This window comes from Pongo pygmaeus, chromosome 5 (genome assembly GCF_028885625.2).
Source record: "Pongo pygmaeus isolate AG05252 chromosome 5, NHGRI_mPonPyg2-v2.0_pri, whole genome shotgun sequence".
Classification (NCBI taxonomy): Eukaryota; Metazoa; Chordata; class Mammalia; order Primates; family Hominidae; genus Pongo; species Pongo pygmaeus.
This window is the reverse complement of record NC_072378.2, coordinates 138,503,166-138,524,418: the sequence shown is the minus strand read 5'-3', so window position 1 is coordinate 138,524,418 and position 21,253 is coordinate 138,503,166. Positions and strand designations below refer to the sequence as shown.

The 21,253-nt window shown below is 38.4% G+C and overlaps 1 long non-coding RNA gene across 1 annotated transcript; it reads right to left on the bottom strand.

Moving 5' to 3' along the window:
* Positions 1-449: 449 nt before the first annotated feature.
* On the bottom strand, positions 450-5,040 carry LOC134739757 (uncharacterized). Its single transcript, XR_010126794.1, has 2 exons — positions 4,975-5,040; positions 450-971 (listed from the first exon to the last, which is right to left on the bottom strand). It is a non-coding gene; the product is annotated as an uncharacterized LOC134739757 (long non-coding RNA).
* Positions 5,041-21,253: the final 16,213 nt, after the last annotated feature.

Genomic DNA, 21,253 nt, shown 5'->3' with positions numbered 1-21,253 from the left:
TGTTTATTCTCTGACTGTTTATGTCCTTGGTCCATTAAAAAATCAGATAGCTCTTTTATCAGTTTATAAGAACTATATGTATATTACAGATAGTAACTTTTGTCATATAAATGTTGTAATTTTTTGTCATTTTTAAAAAACTTTGTCATGACTGTCTACATAGAAATGTTAAATTCTGTGTGTGTGTGTGCGTGTGTCTCAATTTTGTGGCAGAATGCTCTTTATTAAATTGCTTTTTATTCTTGCTAGCAGTAATCCTCTAGAAAACCATAAAAGAACATGAACTTCTTCACAGACATGAAAGTAAAGGAGGAGCTGGGAGATTGTGATCTATTTAGCAGTAACTTAGGCAGAAGAAAACATGGATACAGCTGTAGATAATAACATTGGAAACATAAGAATATAAACCTGTGAAAGAAGAGGGAGGAAATAACTGAGGATATCACTCAGAAAAGTCACCTCAGAGGTTTTATGCTGACAAGAAATTCTCATTCTTTAGAATGCTCCGTACTTCATCCTCATTCATTCCCCAGGTTTTCCCTTCTTAAAGACTCCGCAGTAGGCCACAGGAACTTCCATAAATAATTTGGAACAGGGAGAATCTCCAGTTCTGATATTATGTACACAGTAAAGGGAGATATATTTTTAGAGTTCCAATTTGAAATGAAGAATAAATTCTCCCATAGGCACGTTATTCATGGAGATTAGGTTGATTACATAGGCTCTTACTGTGCGTGAAGGCAAGTATACAGGCAATTACAAGTTGCTCTCCATTCTCAGGCATTTGAATGCCCTTCTAATTTTGGAGAAATTCCTAGAAAAGTTCGAGAAAGAGCCCTATATCATACTATGGCATATGTTTTCCTTCTTCTTCTTCTTTTTTTTTTTTCCTTTGGCAGTTAGAAAAGCCTGTGACTTAAGCTTGGCCAAGCAAATGTGCCCATTTGGGACTCTGATTCTGTACCAAATGCCTAAAGGAAAAAAAAAGGGAGAAAGAGACATAAGTCCTAGATAAGAATGCTCCCAGAATAGAAGAATCACCACTTCTGTTCAACAGTGTATTGGCTAAAATTCTTAGCCAGCACAATGAAACAAGAAAAAGGTACAAGAATTAGGAAAGGAATAAATGAAACAGTCATTTACAGATGATATAATTTCAACATGGAAAAATCAAAATAATCTACAGATAAATGGAATCTACAGGTAAAATATCAGATTCCATGAGTTTAACAAGATTTCTAGATGTAATACCAATATAAAAAGAAAAGTGCATTTCTGTTCAACAGTAGAAAGTGTTTTAATAGTATAAAATAATATAAAGCACCCAGGAATAAATGTAAGAAAAAGGTGCAGGTCCCTGGTGCAGAATTACTAGTTTTTACTGAAGAACTTTAAGGAGGTCCAAGTATATGGAGAGACATATACAGCTCAATAGAGAAATGGGTAAAAGACATGAACAGTTATCTCATAAAAGTGCAAATGTGTTTGGCTTATAAACATAGGAAAACACTCAAACTTGGAAGTAATCAGGGAAACCTAACTTAAGACCACACTGAGCTACTCTGTTGCACCCACTAGCTTGACAAAGATAATAAAGTTGGATACTACCCGACGTTGATGGAGATGTGGGAAAGTGAAAAAAGTCATCAGTGCTGGTGGGAATATAATTATTACAGCCATTTTGGAAAATAATTTGCTGTCACCTAGTAAAGTTAAATATTCACATTCCTTATTACTTAGAAATTCTACTTTCGGCCGGATGCAGTGGCTCATGCCTGTAATCCCACCACTTTGGGAGGCCAAGGTGGGTGGATCACGAGGTCAAGAGATCGAGACCATTCTGGCCAACATGGTAAAACCCCATCTCTACTAAAAATACAAAAATTAGCTGAGCATGGTGGCACACGCCTGTAGTCCCAGCTACTTGAGAGGCTGAGGCAGGAGAATCCCCTGAACCCAGGAGGCGGAGGTTGCAGTGAGCCAAGATCGCACCATTGCCCTCCAGCCTGGCAACAGAGCGAGACTCTGTCTCAAAAAAAAAAGAAAAGAAATTCTACTTTCACTATAGACCTCAATGAATTATTTAATATGTACACCAGGAGGTGTGTGTATATAATTAGCAGCATTGTTGACTGGGGGAAAAAAAAACTCCTTACTTCATTAACAGTAGACAGGATAAAGTAGTTCTGGTATATTAATACAATAAAGCAGTGGACGTGAACAAACAATAGCTATTTCACACCAACATTGAAAATACATAGTGAGCAGAAAGCATGTTACAGAGGAATGCATACAGTGTGATTTTATTTATATGAAGTACAAAAACAGGCAAAAGTAGCAATGCTAGGGACACAAATCTGTGATAAAACTATAAAGAAAAGCAAATCCAGGGATTGGTCACAGTGGCTCATGACTGTGATCTCAGCACTTTGGGAGGTTGAGGTGGCAGGATCACTTGAGCCCAGGAGTTCAAGACCAAGCTGGGCAACATAGGGAGACCCCCATCACTGCTGGAAAAACAAAAACAAAAACATTAGCCCCGCATGGTGGCAGGTGCCTGTGGTCCCAGCTACTTGGAAGGCTGAGGTGGGAGGATTGCTTGAGCCCAAGAGGAGGTCGAGGCTGCTGTGAGCCGTGATCACACCATTGCACTCCAGCCTGGGTGACAAGAATGAGACTTTGTCACACACACACACACACACACACACACAAAATAGGGCAAATCCAGAAAACTTAGTTACCCATGAGATGAGGGCAATGAGGGGAAAATAATGAGAAGAATACTAAAGAGCTTCAAAAGAATAGCTTAGCAGTAGCTACAGAAGTGCTCACTATGCTTTAAACTGTACCTAAATGTTAAATCACCTCATTATTTATTTTTATTTTATTTTTTGAGACAGGGTCTCACTCTGTTACCCAGGCTGGAGTGCAGTGGCTCGATCTCAGCTCACTGCAACCTCCGCCTCCTGTGTTCAAGCAATTCTCCTGCCTCATCCCGTCGAATAGCTGGGATTACAGACATGTGCCACCAGGCCCAGCTAATTTTTTTTTTTTTTTTTTGAGACAGAGTCTCACTCTGTGGCCCAGGCTGGAGTGCAATGGCACGATCTCAGCTCACTGCAACCTCCGCCTCCTGGGTTCAAGCAATTCTCCTGCCTCAGCCTCCCGAGTAGCTGGGACTACAGGGGCCCTCCATCATGCAGGTAATTTTTGTCTTTTTAGTAGAGACAGGGTTTCACCATGTTGCCCAGGCTGGTCTCAAACTCCTAAGCTCAAGCAATCAGCATGCCTTGGCCTCCCAAAGTGTTGGGATTACAGGTGTGAGCCACTGCGCCTGGCCAAATCCCCTCTTTTATATGTACTTTTTTTTTTTTTTGCCACATCTTAATAAACCGAAGAAGAAAGGGACAGTTTGGAACTCATTCTCTTGGTGATATGATGGCAGCGGCACCCAGCATCTGGGAATAGTGGTGATGGGGCCAGCTGTGAGCTGGGTGAGATCGCCTAGTTAACTCACCAGCACACCTGGAGATGTAACCTGGTCTGTATCTCTATTGCTTGATCTTCTTTGGATTTGGCCTGTTTTCTAAGCCTACTTCTTACATTAAAATTCTGCAAAGTCCCAAACGGCCTTCCAAAAAATTGTCTTTTCTGCTTCAGCTTATCAGAGATGGTTGCTGCTATTTACAATCAAGAAAAAATATAATTGCAATGAAGGGAAGTAAACAGTGCTTACAGAAGCATACAGGGGGACACCTAGCCAAGACTTGTGGCTTGGGAGGCTCCCCACAAGTAGCAATATCTAAGCCCTGACCTGAATGAAGAGTGGAAGAGAGCTCGGTGGTGGGAGAAGAGCACGAGGGTTCCAGGCTCCCCCGTGCCTCCCCTGCCACTTGGTTCCAGTTACACCAGGTCCCAGCCCTTCCTCTCCATTAAACCTCTTTTCTTTAAATATCTAAGACAAGCCCTCCATTTTATTTTATCTCTTAGCAGCATTTGCTATCACGGACCACTCTTTCCTTGAAACCATGCTCCTTAATTGGATTCTGCAAAGCCACATTTGCTTTGTTTTCTTTTTACTTGTCTCGTACTTTATTAGGCTTCATTTCTGGCTATTTGCTCAAACTCGAAAGATTAGAGTAGTCTCATGCGTCAGTCCTAGCCCTCTTTTTCGCCTTTGTCAAGGTCTCTTTCTCCTTCCCTCTCTCTGTCCTCTTCCCCTCTGTCTCCCCGTCACCACCCCAACACCCCATATGTGATCAAATCCACTCTCAGAACCTTTGAGGCTATCACAATGCTGATCATGCTCCAGGTCTGGTAACTCTTCCCGGTGCAAGTAGTTTCAAAGCCAAGAAGGAAGGAACCATGTCTGTTTTGCTACATACACAATACCTAACATTGTGCCTGGTGTATAGTGGTCACTCAATTAAAATGTTCATGAATGACTAAGTGAACAATTATACTTACATTACTCCAGGTGTCTGGAAACATCTATGTATATTCTTTTTATATCTTCTGTCTTATATTTAAGCCTTAAGTTTCCATTTACTATGAAAATAAATAAGCTGTTTCTAACTTTTGGAGGTGGGTATACTTTTAGATAAAGAACTGTGTTTTGTTGGCAAATTCCAGTAGACCCATGGACTCAATAATTTATTCCTGTTAGATATTCTGTCTTATATTTTAACCTTTACTTTCCATTTACTGTGGAAAAAGATAAACTATTTCTAATCTTTTTGAAGTAGGTGTACTTTTAGATGAATTGCAGTTTGACGGTAAATTCTGACAGACCCACAGACTCAATAATTTAGTGGTTGGGAGAAACGCAATTTTGTCTTGGAACTAAGTAGTGGATTCGAGAACCAAACAGAACGAACTTCACCTCTCTCAATCTTAAATGGCTCTGACCTGTGGCTGGGTATAGAAGGCAGAGGGAAGTGGGAAAGAGAACTAGAATCAACACACATACCTTACCTGTAGGAACTTGGATGAAACTGAAACAAGTAATGTCTACTCCTCTGATTACAACTCTGATGTGTGGGGCTTAGGCATTATTACACCCTGCATGCATTCTAAATGGCTGGCTGAGCTCGTCTGGCTATAGGGTAAGATGGGTGCTGAAAGTCAAGAACTCTAATCCTGGGCCTGCTTTTTGGAGAAGAAACTTTTGGTTGTAAGAACAGAAGGAAATGAAAATTTCCTCTTGGCCAGTAAAGCTATCTGGGCATCTTCTCTAGAGCACTGACTGCTCTGATCCACTTTTCTCACACATGGAAATTTATTCTGCAAAAATGTTCTGTCTTAACTAACACTAAAGACATTTTTAAGGAATTTCAGAATGAGGAAGACTGAGTTTCTCCTCCTGTGATCAGTTATTTTTTTTTTATTTGAGGAGGACAAAAAAGTGTATTGTTTTATAAGTACAGACCATGCCCCTCAGAAGCTTAAGATTTTAATGCACAAACAAAATAGAAGTGATTGGGCAAACCATGTGTATTTGTCCATCTTCACGCTGCTGATAAAGACACATTTGAGACTGGGGAATTTATAAAGAAAAAGAGGTTTTATGGACTCAGTTCCACGTGGCTGGGGAGGCCTCACAATCATGGTAGAAGGTGAAAAGCATGTCTTACATGGTGGCAGGCAAGAGATAATGAGAGCCTAGAAAAAGGGGAAACCCCTTATAAAACCATCAGGTCTCATGAGACTTATTCACCACCATAAGAACAGTATGGGGGAAACCGCCCCCATGATTCAATTATCTTCCACCAGGTCCCTCCCACAACATATGGGAATGTGGGAGCTACAATTTAAAATGAGATTTTGGTGGGGACACAGCCAAATCATATCATCATGTGTTTGAAGGAGAAAGAAATGTTGCTTGCCTTCATTGCTGGTAGATCCCTTGAGTTAGCTGCAGGGATTCCCAGAAAGGAACAGCTCCCTTTTCATCCTTACAATTGGGCCAGGCTTTAATATTAAAAGGAAAAACACGCATTTGATTTAATATTTTGTCAAGTAAAAAGAAAAATTAATTTACCATAAATATTAATGTTCTCTCTACAAGTAATCACCAATTTCAGAAGGCATTTTATTAAGTCTATGTTTAGGAGAGTTATAAATGGTGGCTGCATTCTCAAGCAAACTCACAAAATCTTATTTAATTTATCATGGGGCTGAAATATTCCTGTGTAATTTGTAGTATTTCCAGAAAGAAAGACCTGAGCATCACCACCTTACATGCGGAGTCCTAAGCCCTAAGACTCCTGAGTCCTGAGGCTCGTAGATTTCTGATGCTTTTGGCAATAGGGTGGAATGGGGTATAGGTGCCACTGGCCTGAGAGGTCCGAAAGCAAGGGAAGGAAGGAGGTGGAGAGCGCCCAGACAGAGGATCCTGGTGCTCTCCACAGCAGTGGTAGGGAAGGGCTCCATGGATCCAGGGTCAATGACAGAGGAAGGTTCCTGGAGAACAGGACATCAGTGATAGCTATGGGAGGACTTTGTGGGCAAGTGGTAGTGGTCATTCATTTGTAAGTATTATTAAGCCAACAGCTTATAAGTCAGGGGATGTTTGTACATATAACCATTTCTAAATATTTTATTCTACGTATTTTATTATTTTATTTTATTTTGAGACAGGGTCTCACTTTGTCACCTAGGATGGAGTGCAGTAGCCTGATCTTGGCTCACTGCAGCCTCAACCTCCTGGGCTCAAGTGATCCTCCCACCTCAGCCTCCCAAGCAGTTGGAGCTACAGGCATGTGCCATCATTCCTGGCTAATTTTATATATTTTTTATAGAGACAAGATCTCACTATGTTGCCCAAGCTGGTCTTGAACTCTGGGGCTCAAGCAATCCTCCTGCCTCCCAAAGTGCTGGGATTACAGATGTGAGCCAGTGCACCTAGACTTCTAAGTATTTTAATTGAAAATGTTTTGTTAATTCATTCAACAGGTACCATGTTAAGCCTTAGAGATGCAAAGATGAAGAGGCATATATGACCTTCAGAATCACCTGTGGAATATACACCACTTCTCTCAAATATCAGTATTTGACAGGGGCTATAGAGCAGATACTAAGACTCTGAAGAATTTAGTAAGTGCCTGATTTGGAAGACTAAAAGAGTTCTAAATTTTTTATTCTGAAGTGATCCATATATATTAAATACCACATGAAGAAATGACAATGTTGACATTTGTCATAAAAATTCAATTTCTAGACCTTCTTATACAAAGTTATTCATATCTTCATTTAGGTGAGCTCTTTTTTCCTATCTGTACAAAGAGGATGATTAAAATATGAATCTTGGGATGAAAATTCTGATTGATTGGTAATTAAAATTAAATTTTCTGTGATGTCCATAGCTTACTTTCAAAAATTAAAAGGCAATACACAAATTTATAATATTTAGATTTCATAAAATATCAACTCTTCTACAGAAAATAATAAAATTAAAAGCAAATAACCAAAACAGGAAATGACAAATTGAGAAAAACATTTGCGACATATATGAAAAAAGTTTATTATCCCTAGTAATGGGGTATTATATGAGAGGAAAAAGAGCAAAGCCAAAGGAAAATGCACAATAGGCGGTACATATAAGAAATACAAATGACCAATAATGAAAAGTGTTTAAGTTTCATGATCAAAACTGAACACGTCATTCTCCTAAAAGTGGTCCTCTTCCAGAATACCCTGGGATTGTACCACCACCATCCCTGCAGCCAGGAACCTCCAAGTCTTCCTTGCCTCTAGTACCCAACGTTTCTCCAAGTCTTGTCTCCATAGGGCTCGCAAATCCATTCTCTTTTTAGCTTCGCTGACACCACCTTGATCTAAGCCAGCACCATCTTTTTCCTAGATGCTGTGGTAGCCTTGGAAGGAGGCTACCCACATCCACCCTGCCCCCAACTTAAACATTTTCCAACCTGAAGCCAGGTGATTTTTTTCAAAATGTAAATTTTATTATGTGACTCTCTTGCTTAAAATATTTTAATGACTTCCATCGTTCTGCAGATGAAGATCAGAATCCTTCAACAGATATGGCCAGTGGAATATATAAATATGAGCTTACCATGAACGACAAGATCCTGAGTGATGTGGTGACTCCTCCTTCTCCAGCTCCATCACAGCACTGTGCTGGCCCTGGCTTGTTGCATACCATCCGTGTTGGCTTTCTTTCTGTTCCTAAAACATACACAGTGCCTTTGCACATGCTATTTCCTCTTTCTGAAATTCTCTCTATGCCTGCTCTAGCTCTCATCTGTGCTCCCTTGATTAGCTGATGACTACATCACTCAGTCATCATTCTTTCAGGGAAGCTTTCCCTGATTTCTTAAGATCCCAACTAAGTTATCATGTCAATCTCTGCTTATATACTCATTGCATTGATTCACTGTCATAACACTTATTACAGTTGTAAATTTATATTTATCTGTGACCTTTGATTAATGTCTGTCTCCCTCACTAGAGTGTAAGCTCCTAGTAATCAAAAATATACAAATTATAACAAATTTTCCTCCTTTCAGATTGTAAAAGATTAACAAAATTAATAACAATCTTTCTTTCTGGAAGGCAATTTGTATGTTCTCTCTCTCTCTCTTTCTCTCTCAGGAATGTAGCCAAACCGAATAATTTTGGAAACATCCAAAAATGTTCAATGTTCATTAATAGAAAACTGACTAAACAAATCATAGTACCTCCACACAACATGTTATTCAATTTAAGTAATGTCAATCTGTCTCTGTTGATATAGAAAGATCCCCATAATACATTTTAAGAGAGAGAAAGCCACGTAAAAATAGACTGTACAATACAATGACATTTTGGGAAAAATATGTGTGTGTTCCACTCTGTATGGTGTATAGATACATAGGAAAAATCTGGAAGGAGAGTAACAAAATATTAATGATGCTCATCTCTGGGTGGGGAGATTATGAATTTTTTTTACATCCTTCTATGCAACTTAACCATCTGAAATATAATGCATATGCTTTATATTCATAATCAGAAAAGCACATATTTTTAATACAAAAGTAAAACTAAAAATGTCAAATCTTTCCTTTTTACCTATCACATCTATCTATCTACCTTTTTTTTTTTTTTTTTTTTTTTTGGAGGCAGAGTCTCTGTTGCCCAGGCTGGAGTGCAGTGGTACAATCTTGGCTAACTGCAACCTCTGCCACCCAGGTTCAAGTGATTGTTGTGCCTCAGCCTCCCGAGTAGCTGGGACTACAGGCACGTGCCAGCACGCCCAGCTAATTTTTGTATTTTTAGTAGAGATGGGGTTTCACCATGTTGGCCAGGTTGGTCTCAAACTCCTGACCTCAGGTGATCCACCCACCTCGGCCTCCCAAAGTGCTAGGATTAGAGATGTGAGCCACTGTGCCTGGCCTCAAATCTTTATTAAATATTTTTTGTTTCACACAAGTCCATCTGAACCTAATTTGGAAAGGAAATTCAGAGGTAACCTGCCTTCCAACACAGAAGAAACCACTCTTATCCCTGGTGACTGGGAATGCAGTCTTTAGTCACACAGATGGAGATGCCCTACTTCTTTTGCAAAGGACTCATTTTTTTTTTTTTTGGCAACTATAATTGTTAGAATGTTCTTCTTTTTATTGAACCAAAATCTGTCTCCATGTAACAGAAAAATTTCTTCTGTTTATTCGTAAGATTAATGCCTAGGATAATGCCTGCAGGATGGCAGGGACTTAAATACTTAATGAATTATGAGTTCTTTAAGATAATTAAAATTTTCCCCTACAGATTTATTTCATGATTCAACAAATCCCCTCAGCTCCCTAAATTGTCTTAATTCAGTGGGGGTTCAAGATCAAAACACATCCAGTTTCTCCTACTCTGATGTTCTTTAGCCATGAATGTCCCTCTTTTTAAAAGACCCACAGCACTCCAGATATGGGTTGATTAGTAAGAGAAAAGACAGGCTATTATACTGTTTGTAAAATTAATATTGCCTAAAGTTTTATCACCTTTTAAAATAAGCATGCCATATTGTAAGCCCATATTAAGTATGGTAAATTAACACTCATTCAGAAATCTTCTTCCACAGAAACTATTCCCAAATAAAGCCTCCTCCACTGTGACCTGATATAATTTTTTTTTAATTTTAAATTGACTTTATTGAGGTAAAATTTGCATATAATAAAATTCACTGATTTAATTGTACATTGAGTTCTGGCAAGTATATATAGTCAGTAGTCATGACCACGATCAAAATATGGAATAGATCAATTGCTGAAAAAGTTCTCTCATGCCCCTAGGCAGTCGGTCCTTTTTCTTTTCCTTTATTCCTGCATCATTGTTAAAAAGACTGTCTTTGTCTCCACTGAATGGCCTTGATACCATTGCCAAATATCAATGAACTATATTTGTGTTGGTCTATGTCAACTTGACTGGGTTAAGGAATGCCCAGATAGCTGGTAAAACATTATTTTTGGGTGTCTGTGAAGATGTTTCCAGAAGAGATTAGTGTTTGAATCAGTAGATGGGGTAGAGAAGATCTGCCCTCATCAATGTGGACAGGCATCATTCAATCTGCTGAAGGCCCAATAGAACAAAAAGGCAGAGAAAGGGAGAATTCTCTCCCTGTTCGTAAGCTGGGACAGCCATCTTCTCATGCCCTTGGACATCAGAGCTCCTGGTTCTTGGGCCTTTGAACTTTGGGACTTACACCAATGCCCCCGTATCCCCAATTCTCAGGCCTTTGGGATTGGACTGGGAGTTACACAATCAATCAGCTCTGCTGGGTCTCAGGCCTTCAGAATTGGACCAAATTATACCACCAGATTTTCTGGTTCTTCAGCTTTCATACAGCATGTCATGGACTTCTTGGTCTCCACAAACATGTCAACCAATTCCCATAATAAAATCTCCCTGTAGTTAGATTAGATAGAGATAGACTATATCAGTTCTGTTTCTCTGGAAAACCCTAATATAATCTATTCCTGGACTCTGTAATCTGTTTTATTGATCTCTATAGTTATACTTATGTCAGTACTGCACTGTCTTGGTTACTGTAGCTTGTAGTACTTATTAAAATCAGGTAAATAGTGTAAATCCTTTAACTCTGTCCTTTCATTAGAGTTGTTTTAGCTATTCTAGGCCCTTTACATTTCCATATAAATTCTAGAATCAGTTTGTCAATTTCAATTAAAAAGTTGTCCAGGGGTTTTGTTTGGAGTTGTGTTGAATCTATAGGCAGTCTTTCTTTCTTTTTCTTTTTCTTTTTTTGAGACGGAGTTTCGCTCTTGTTGCCCAGGCTGGAGTGCAATGGTGTGATCTTGGCTCACTGCAACCTCCACCTCCTGGTTCAAGCGATTCTCCTACCTCAGCCTCCCGAGTAGCTGGGATTATAGGCATGTGCCACCATGCCCGGCTAATTTATGTAGTTTTAGTAGAGACAGGGTTTCTCCATGTTGGTCAGGCTGATCTCGAACTCCTGACCTCAGGTGACCCACCCGTCTCGGCCTCCCAAAGTGCTGGGATTACAGGCCTGAGTCACTGCGCCCGGCCCTGAATCTATAGACAATCTTTTGAAAAGTTAATATCACAACAATATTGAGTCATCTGATGCATTAACATGGTAAATATCACTATTCATTTTGGTCCTCTTTAATTTCTATCAGCAATGTTTTGTTATTTTCAGTCTTGTACATGATATATTAAATATGTTTATATTTCATTTTTCAATGCTATTATAAACTGCATTGTTTCTTAACTTCAATTTCCAATTGTGTGTTGCTAGCATGTAGAAATACAATTAATTTTTGTACATCTTACAGATTTAAGGTAGTCACTTATTAATTGTATTGGGGCTTTTTTGTAGATTTTTATGGTTTTCTATATAGATGTTTATGTCACCTACAATGAAAGATTGCAATGTACTTCTATCTGTGCAACTATATGCCATTTATTCATCTATTTTACATAACTGAACTAGCTGAGAGCCCCAGTGCAATGTTGAATAGAAATGGCAAGAACAGATATCCTTGACTTTGTCCTCATCTTAAAATGAATATGTTTTGACTTTGACCATTAAGTATGATGTTAATGAAAGTTTTTTGTAGATGGCCTTTTTGAGTTCTGTGCCTAATATCCTTAGGGTTTTTCTCATAAATGGGCATTAAAAATTTTCCAACGCTTTTTCTACATCTATTAGAATGTTTATGTATTTCTTTTTTTGAGCCTTTTAATATGGAGAATTACACTGATTGACTTTCAAATGTTAAACTGATCTTGCATTCTTGGGATAAACCCCACTTGGTCATGATTTATTATCATTTTTCTATATTGCCCAAGTCAATCTGCTAATATTTTAAGAATTTTTGTGTCTATATACATAAGGGATGTTGATCTCTAATTTTCTCTTATAACGTCATCTTTGGATTTGGTGTCAGGGTAATAATGGCTTCATAAAATGAGTTAAAAAGTGCTCCTTTCTCTTCTCTTTTCTAGAAAAGTTTGTGTAGAATTGGTATTACTTCTTTGTCAGATGTTTGATTAAATTTTACCATTGAATCCATCTAGACCTACTCTTTTCTTTGTTGATAGGTTTTAAACTATAAATATAATTTCATTAATAAATAGAGTGCTATTGAGATTATTTCTCCTTGAAGGAGCTTTGGTAACATGTCTTTGAATAAATATTATCTAAGTCACTCTATAACACTTCATATAATTGATCTTTATAACAACTTAATTGAGATATTCACATACTAGACAATATATCTACTGAAAGTGTAAAATATGTTCAAGACCAGCCTGGGCAACATAGCAAGACCCTGACTCTACAAAAAATACAAAAATTAGCCAGGTATGGTCGTGCATGTCTGTTGCCCCAGCAACTTGGGAGGCTAAGGTGGGAGGATCATGTGAGCCTGGAAGGTCGAGGCTGCAGTGAGCCGTAATTGCCCTACTGCACTCCAGCCTGAGCAACAGAGTGAGACTCTGTCTCAAAAAAATAAAAAGAAAAAAAGAAAGTGTAAAATCTATTGTTTTTTAGCATATCCACAGTTATGCAATCATCACTATAATCAATTAATATATTTTCAGCACCTCAGAAAGAAATTTCTTTTTTTAGGAGTTTCCCATATGCTTTAGCAATCACCACACATTTCCCCAAACCCCTAGGCCCACCAGTCTTTCAGTCTTTATAAATTTGCCTTTTCTGGACATTTCGCCTAAAGGAATCATACAATATATAGTCTTTTGTGACAGGCTTCTTTTATCTAGCAGAATGTTTTAAAGGTCCATTCATGTTGTAGCATGTCTCAGTATTCCATTCCTTTTTATGACAAAATAATATTCCACTGTCAGGATATACTACATTTTATTTATCTATTATCAGTTGATAGACATTTGAGTTATTTCCACTTTTTGGCTACTTTGGATAATGTTGCTATAAATGTAGGCATACAAGTTTTTGTTTTTATATGTCTTAGGTGTATAACTAGATATGGAATTGCTGGGTCATATGGTAACTATGTTTAGCCTTTTAAGGAACTACCAGACTGTTTTCCTAAGGGGTGCATCATTTTACATTCCTAAGCAGTATATGAGGGATCCAATTTCTCTACATCCTCATCAGCATTTCTTATCTGTCTCTTTATTATAGTAATCCTAGTGGTATAGAATGGTATCATATTGTGGTTTTGACTTGATTTCCCTAATAACTAAAAATGTTGAGCATTTCTTCATGTGCTTATTGGCCGTATGTCTTCTTTGGAGAAATGTCTATTCAGAGCTTTTGCCATTTTTAATATTGGGCATTTGCCTGCTTATTATTGAGTTGTAAGAGTTCTTTTTATATTTTAGATAAAAGTATGTTATCAAATGTGAGTTGCAAATATTTTTTTCCATTCTATGGGTCATCTGTCACTTCCTTGGGTGTTATAACTCATTTGGATCATAAACAGATGGATTTTAATTTCTCTCTGGCATTATATCCAGTAGATTTTAACTGAGAGTTTATTTTGACATAATTTTGAATAAATTTTGTCATTTGATACACTTGTTCTTTCTAAGCTTTATGTCAACCATAGATTTTAATGAATAAAATATTAACAAGGCAAAGCCTTGTGGCATGTCATAAACATATTCCTCCAGATTGACGTCAAACAATGGTCAAGTAACTAATGAAAACTAGGCCCTATAATAATGAGTCCGGCTTCATGATTTTTCCCACTTCTTGATATCCCCTAAGTTCAACCTGTGGACTCAGCTCCATTTATATGACAAAATCGGAGCAGAGATGAAGGCTGATGGAGAGGAACAGAGCTAGTTTGGATGCTACATTGTAGGATCTTCTCATTAGCACAGATTCTATCACTTATCCCTTGCTATCTTGCTTAACACCCTTCTGTTGCTTTCCATTATACTTAGGGTGAAGTCCCAACTCCTGAACATAACCTACAAGTCCTGTTGATTTGGCTCCTGCCTAATTCTTTTCATCTTGGGTCGGTCATCACTCCTCTCTCCCTGCTTAGGCTGCACTATCCCCTTCTAGTTTTTCCTAGCCTCAAAGATTTTCATACACATGCACTCCTAACACTCTTCCCATTTGAGATTAACTATCACTTTCTAAAGAAGTTTACCTGACACACCCATATAATCATGTTCTCGTGTTATTCTCTCTCAGACTACCTTGTGCTTTTCCTTCCTAGTATGGATTACAGTTTGCAATTAAGTATTTCTTTTCATAATTACATTTCTCCTTCAGCAGATTGCAAGCTCCTTGCAAGAACAGCTTGTATTTGTTTTGCCTTCCTATATCTCTACTGTCTATTCCAGCACCCGGCACAAAGGAGGTGTCTTATAAATATTTGTTGAATGAATACATTGTAGGAGACAAAAAACATGTATTCTCACCTCCTTGTTTTATCAGAAAGGAGAGGGAATTTTTACCCCACTTTCTAGAAGGGAGAAACATGGATGGAACCCACCCATCTTCTCTACTTCCTCCCTCCTCCCTGTGGCAAAAGGAGGACCTAAGTCATGGTTAGTATATGTAGAAAAAGGGACTAGGTGTTTTGGCTCAGCCCTTTATGGGCTTCTGTTCCTTTTGGAGTCAGTCCCTCTGCAGGACACATCCATTCTTTGTCCCTTCATATGTTAAGAACTTGTGGGAAGGCCCAGGGTGTCCAGCTGGGTCAGTGACCCAGGTGATAGATATCAAGGGGGCCCATTGCTGCAGCTCACGTGAGCTGCCTTCACCAACTCACCTTCCATCACCATCAGTAATCAAGCCCATATTTCACTCTCCATCTGTCAGACTCCAGCATCCGTTGCTCAATTATTTCCCAACTCAGAAAGGGATTCCAGGGAGAATGAGTGAGAAAAGTCCAAAGGGAAGTTCAGCTGGAATTTGGGGGCAAGGAGGCACACTTTGAAAATGATGACCTGGCTGGGTGCGGTGGCTTATGCCTGTAATTCCAGCACTTTGGGAGGCCGAGGTGGGTGGATCACGAGGTCAAGAGATCGAGACCATCCTGGCCAACATGGTGAAACCCCTTCTCTACTAAGAATACGAAAATTAGCTGAATGTGGTGGCGCATGCCTGTAGTCCCAGCTACTCGGGAGGCTGAGACAGGAGAATTGCTTGAACCTGGGAGGCGGAGATTGCAGTGAGCCAAGATCACACCACTGCACTCCAGCCTGGCAACAGAGTGGGACTCCATCTCAAAAAAAAAAAAAAAAAAAAAAAAAGATGAACTGTGTTGAATATACTTATTTTACAGAAAAGACTCACAAGGCACAAACATTTGAAAAGTTTTCATGTTTACATGATTAGTTACTTGAGAGTTGGGGTGAGAACCCAGGTATCCTCACTTTCTGAATCAGTGTTTTTACCAGGCAAGCTTCATTATTGTCATCTCTCCGAAGCTGAGTACACACGGGCCCAAAGTTTATACGAATTCTCCTTTGTGCAGTTGTCCTTTCTTCAAAAAATATTTGGGGAAGGAATGTTATTGCCACATAAAAGACAGAAAAGCCTTTATGAAGTTACATGTATATTTCTCATGTATGTTTGAAATTATTTTAACATAAGTCTTTACAAATTCAATGCTGAAAACCACGGCTTAGTTCATATCTACAAAAAATGTTTAGAAAGTCCTCAAACTTGATCTGTTTATCCCGTGAGTCACATAAAAATATGTCAAAATGAGCATAATATTATAATGTCTTTATATAAAGTTAAATAAACTGTGATTTAGTGAACATTTTCATTCCACACATTAAAGAAAGTATCTTTTACAATCTTGAATAAAGTGCTGATGTACTGATTGATAGGTTGAAAGAAACTATATCCTAGTCATTCAGTAAACTATAAAGCACAACACTATGCAAAGACCCAATGCTGTTGAGACGAGCGTCGCCTCTCTCTAAGCTTGCAGAGGTGCCTTCCTGCACTTCCCTCTCACTTCTTTCTCCACTGACCTTTCCCCTTTTCTGGCCCTTACACCTCATCTTCTCACATCTCTGGTCACAGACTCTGTGTCTCCAACTTCTGTCTGAATCCCCATAGATGGCCTGGGGATGCCCCCAGCAAATTCCTGGATCTTGTCCTCCAGGGACTCCCTGTTAAGGGCTATTTGTTCCTGCCTCCCAAAATATAGGACTCCCATGTTTATGAGGTTCCCTGAACCTTGGGCTCCCTTCCTCCACTATTCTGTATTAGGTAGTGAGGGCTTTGGCATCAAGCTGTGTAGGGGAGGCCTTAACCAACAGTTTATGCTCCAGTCAGTTGGGAGCTGGGGAAAGGAGAGCAGGTGTCTACTGTGGGGTGGGTGGGGGGAGTTGGAGGGGTGGGGTGGAGGGCTTGTTTAAAGACTCTTGGTGACCCAGGTTGGGAGGAGAATGGACAGCCTCACTGAGGCCTGTGCTGAGAATATGGTGGTTTGAACAAAGAAAGGCAGACCACTATGTTACCTTCCAGGGAAACAAGACCAACAAATACCTCCATTCCTATGCTTTTACTAACCTTTGCCCTCTTGAGATAAAGCACTTGAGCTAATAGTAACCAATCTCTGCTCTCTGAGAGAGTCTTGGCAGTAAATGCATTCATGAGAACTGACACCCTTCTGTGAAAACAATCTGGAGAAAAGAAATCAATAAGAAACTGGGCCTAATAATGCCTATTTCACAGAGTTATTGTGATGATTAAATGAAGTAGTACATGGGAAGTACCTAGTAGAGTTAAATCTGTAATAAATGTTACTTCCATTCTGTATTGGTCTGTTTTGTGTTCCCACAAATGGATACCTGAGGCTGGATAATTCATAAAGAAAAGAGGTTTACTTGGCCCACGGTTTTGCAGGCTGTGCAAGCATGGCACCAGCACCTGCTCCTGGTGAGGCCTTAGGAAGCTTCCAATCATGACGGAAGGCAAAGGGGGAACATGCATGTCACATGGCGAGATGGGGAACAAAAGAGAGGGGAGGAAGTGCCAGGCTCTTTTAAACAACCAGCTCTTGCATGAACTAATAGAGTGAGAACTGACTCACTCCTGTGAGGTGCGCACCAAGCCATTCATGAGGGATCCACCCCAATGACCGAAACACCTCCCACCAGGCCCCACCTCCAACATTGGGGACCACATTTTAAAAATTTTTGTGGGTACATAATAGGTGTATATATTTATGAGGTACACAAGCTTTTATGATATAGGCATAAAATGCATAATACTCAGATTAGGGTAAATGAGTGTGTCCATCACTTCAGGCATTTATCCTTTCTTTATGTTAGAAACAATCCAATTATACTCTTGGAGTCTTTTTATTTTATTCTATTTATTTATTTATTTTGAGACAGAGTCTCGCTCTGTCACCCAGGCTGGAGTGCAATGGCACGATCTCAGCTCACTGCAAGCTCCACCTCCCAGGTTCACGCCACTCTCCTGCCTCAGCCTCCCGAGTAGCTGGGACTACAGGCGACCGCCACCATGCCCAGCTAATTTTTTGTATTTTTAGTAAAGATGGGGTTTCACCATGTTAGCCAGGAAAGATGGGGTTTCACCATGTTAGCCAGGATGGTCTCGTTCACCTGACCTCGTGATTCGTCCGCCTCAGCCTCCCAAAGCACTGGGATTACAGGCATGAGCCACCACGCTTAAATATTCAATAAATTATTGTTGACTGTACTCACGTGCTGTGCTATCAAATGCTAGATCTTTTTCATTCTATCTAACTATATTTTTGTACTTATTAACCATCTCTACATCCTCCTATCCCCAGTACCCATTCCAGCCTTCTATTCTTTGCTGGGAAAACTCTATATCCATATGCAGAAGATCATCCATGAGTTTGAGTGTGTTGATTTTGAGCTCCCACAAGTAAGTGAAAACATGTGAAGTTTGTCTTTCTGCATATGGTTTATTTCACTTAACATAATGACCTCCAGTTCCATCCATGTTGTTGCAAATGACAAGATCTTATTCTTTTTTATGGCTGAATAATACTTTATTGTGTTTATGTACTATATTTTCTTTATCCATACAACTGTTGATGGATACTTAGATCGCTTCCAAATCTTGGCTGTTGTGAAGAGTGCTATAATAAACATAAGAGTGCAGATACCTCTTTGATATTATTGATTTATTTTCTTTTGGGTATATACCTAGCCATGGAATTGCTAGACTATAAGGTAGCTCTATTTTAGTTTTTTGAGGAGCCTCCAAGATATTCTCCATAGTGATTGTTCTAATTCACATTTCCACCAATAGTGTACAAGGAATCCCTTTTCTCCACATTTTTGCCGACATTTGTTATTGCCTGTCTTTTGGATAAAAGCTATTTTAACTAGGGTGAGATAATATCTCATCGTAATTTTGATTTTCATTTCTCTGATGATCAATGATGCTGACCACCTGTTTGCCATCTGTATGTCTTCTTTTAGGAAACGTCTATTCAGATCTTTTGCCCATTTTAAACTGGATTTTTAGTTTTTTTTCTATACAGTTATTTGAGCTCTTTATATATTCTAGTTACTAATTCCTTGTCAGATGGGTAGTTTGCAAACCATTTTCTCCCATTCTATGGGTTGTCTCTTCACTTTGTTGATATTTTCATTCACTGTACAGAAGCTTTTAAACTTGATGTGATTCCATTTGTCTATTTTTGCTTTCATTGCTTCCTGTGCTTATGGGGCATTGCTCAAGAAATCTTTGCCCAGACCAATATCCTGGAGGGTTTCCTCAATGTTTTCTTGTAGTAGTTTCATAGTTTGATGTCTTAGATTTGTTTTTAATCCATTCTGATTTAATTTCTGTATATGGTCTATTTTCATTCTTCTGCATATGGATATAGAGTTTTCCCAGCACCATTTATTGAAGAGACTCTCCTTTTCCCAACATATGTTTCTGGCACCTTTGTTGAAAATGAGTTCACTGTAGATGTGTGGGTTTGTTTCTGGGTTCTCTACTTGGTTCCATTGGTCTATGTTTCTGTTTTAATGCCAGTACCATGCTAGCTTTGTAGTATAATTTGAAGCCAGTTACTATCTAATGGTATAAAACTCACTGGTAATAGTAAGTACACAGAAAAACAGAATATTATAATAGTGTGATTGTGGTATGCAAACTATTCATATATTGAGTAGAAAGATTAAAGATGAACCAATCAAAAATAATAACTACAACAACATTTCAGGACATAGACAGCACAATAAGATATAAATAGATACACTATAAAGCTAAAAAGCATAGGATGAAGTTAAAGTATAGCGCTTTTATTAGATTTCTCTGCGTTTGTTTGTGCTATCAGTGGTAAGTTGTCATCAGTTTAAAATAATGGGTTATAAGTTATTATTTGGCAGCTTCATGGAAACATCAAATAAAAAATTACAACAGATACACACACACACAAAAAGCAAGAAATTAAAAAATATCACCAGAGAAAATAACCTTCAGTAAAAGGAAGACAGAGAAGGAAGGAAAGAAGGAAGAGAAGACCACAAAACAACCAAAAAACAAATAACAAAATGGCAAGAAAAAGTTCTTATTTATCAATAATAACATTGAATGTTTGTGTACCAAACTCCCCAATCAAAAGACATAGAGTGGTTGAGTGGATTTAAAAAACCAAGACTCAACAATCTATCACCTACAAGAAACACATTTTGCCTATAAAGACACACATAGACTGAAAATAAAGGGATGGAAAAAGATATCCCACGCCAGTGGAACCCAAAAGAGAGGAGGAGTAGCTGTACTTACATCTGACAAAATAGATTTCAAGACAAAAACTATTTAAAAAGACAACAGAAGGTCATTATATAATGATAAAGAGGTTGATTCAGCAAGAGGATATAACAATTCTAAATATATGTGCACCCAACACTGGAGCACCCACATATATAAAGCAACTATTAAAGAGAGAGATAGACCTCCCAATACAAAAATAACTATAGACTTCAACACCCTACTTTCATCATTGGACAGATCACCCCAACAGAAAATCAACAAAGAAACATCAGACTTAATTTGCACTGTAGACAAAATGGACCTAGTAGATATTTACAGAACATTTCATTCAATGGCTGCAGAATACACATTCTTCTCCTCAGCATATGGATCATTCTGAAGAACAGACCATATGTTAGGCCATAAAACAATTCACAAAAATTGAAATTATGTCAACGATCTTCTCTGATCACAATGGAATAAAACCAGAAATCAATAATGAGGAATTATGGAAATTAAACAAACACATGGAAATTAAACAATATGCTCCTGAATGACCAGGGGGCCAATGAAGAAATTAAGAAGGAAATTTAAAATTCTTGAAACAAAAGACAGTGGAAACACAATATACCAAAACCTATGGGATACAGTGAAAGCAGTACTAAGACGGAAGTTTATAACTATATGCACGACATCAAAAAAGTAGAAAAACTTCAAATAAACAACCTAATGATATATCTTAAAGAACTAGAAAAGCAAAAGCAAACCAAACCCAAAAGTAGAAAAAGAAAGGAAATAATAAAGATCAGAGTACAAATAAACGAAATAGAAATGAAAACAATACAGAAGGTCAACAAAACAAAAGGTTTTCTCTTGAAAAGATAAATAAAATCAACAAAACTTTAGCCAGACTAAGAAAAAAAGAGAAAATCAATGTAAATAAAATCAGCGTTGAAAAAAGAAACATTAAAACCCATATTACATAAATTTAAAGGATCACTAGAGGCTACTATGAGCAATGAAATGTCAATAAATTGGAAAACCTATAAGTGG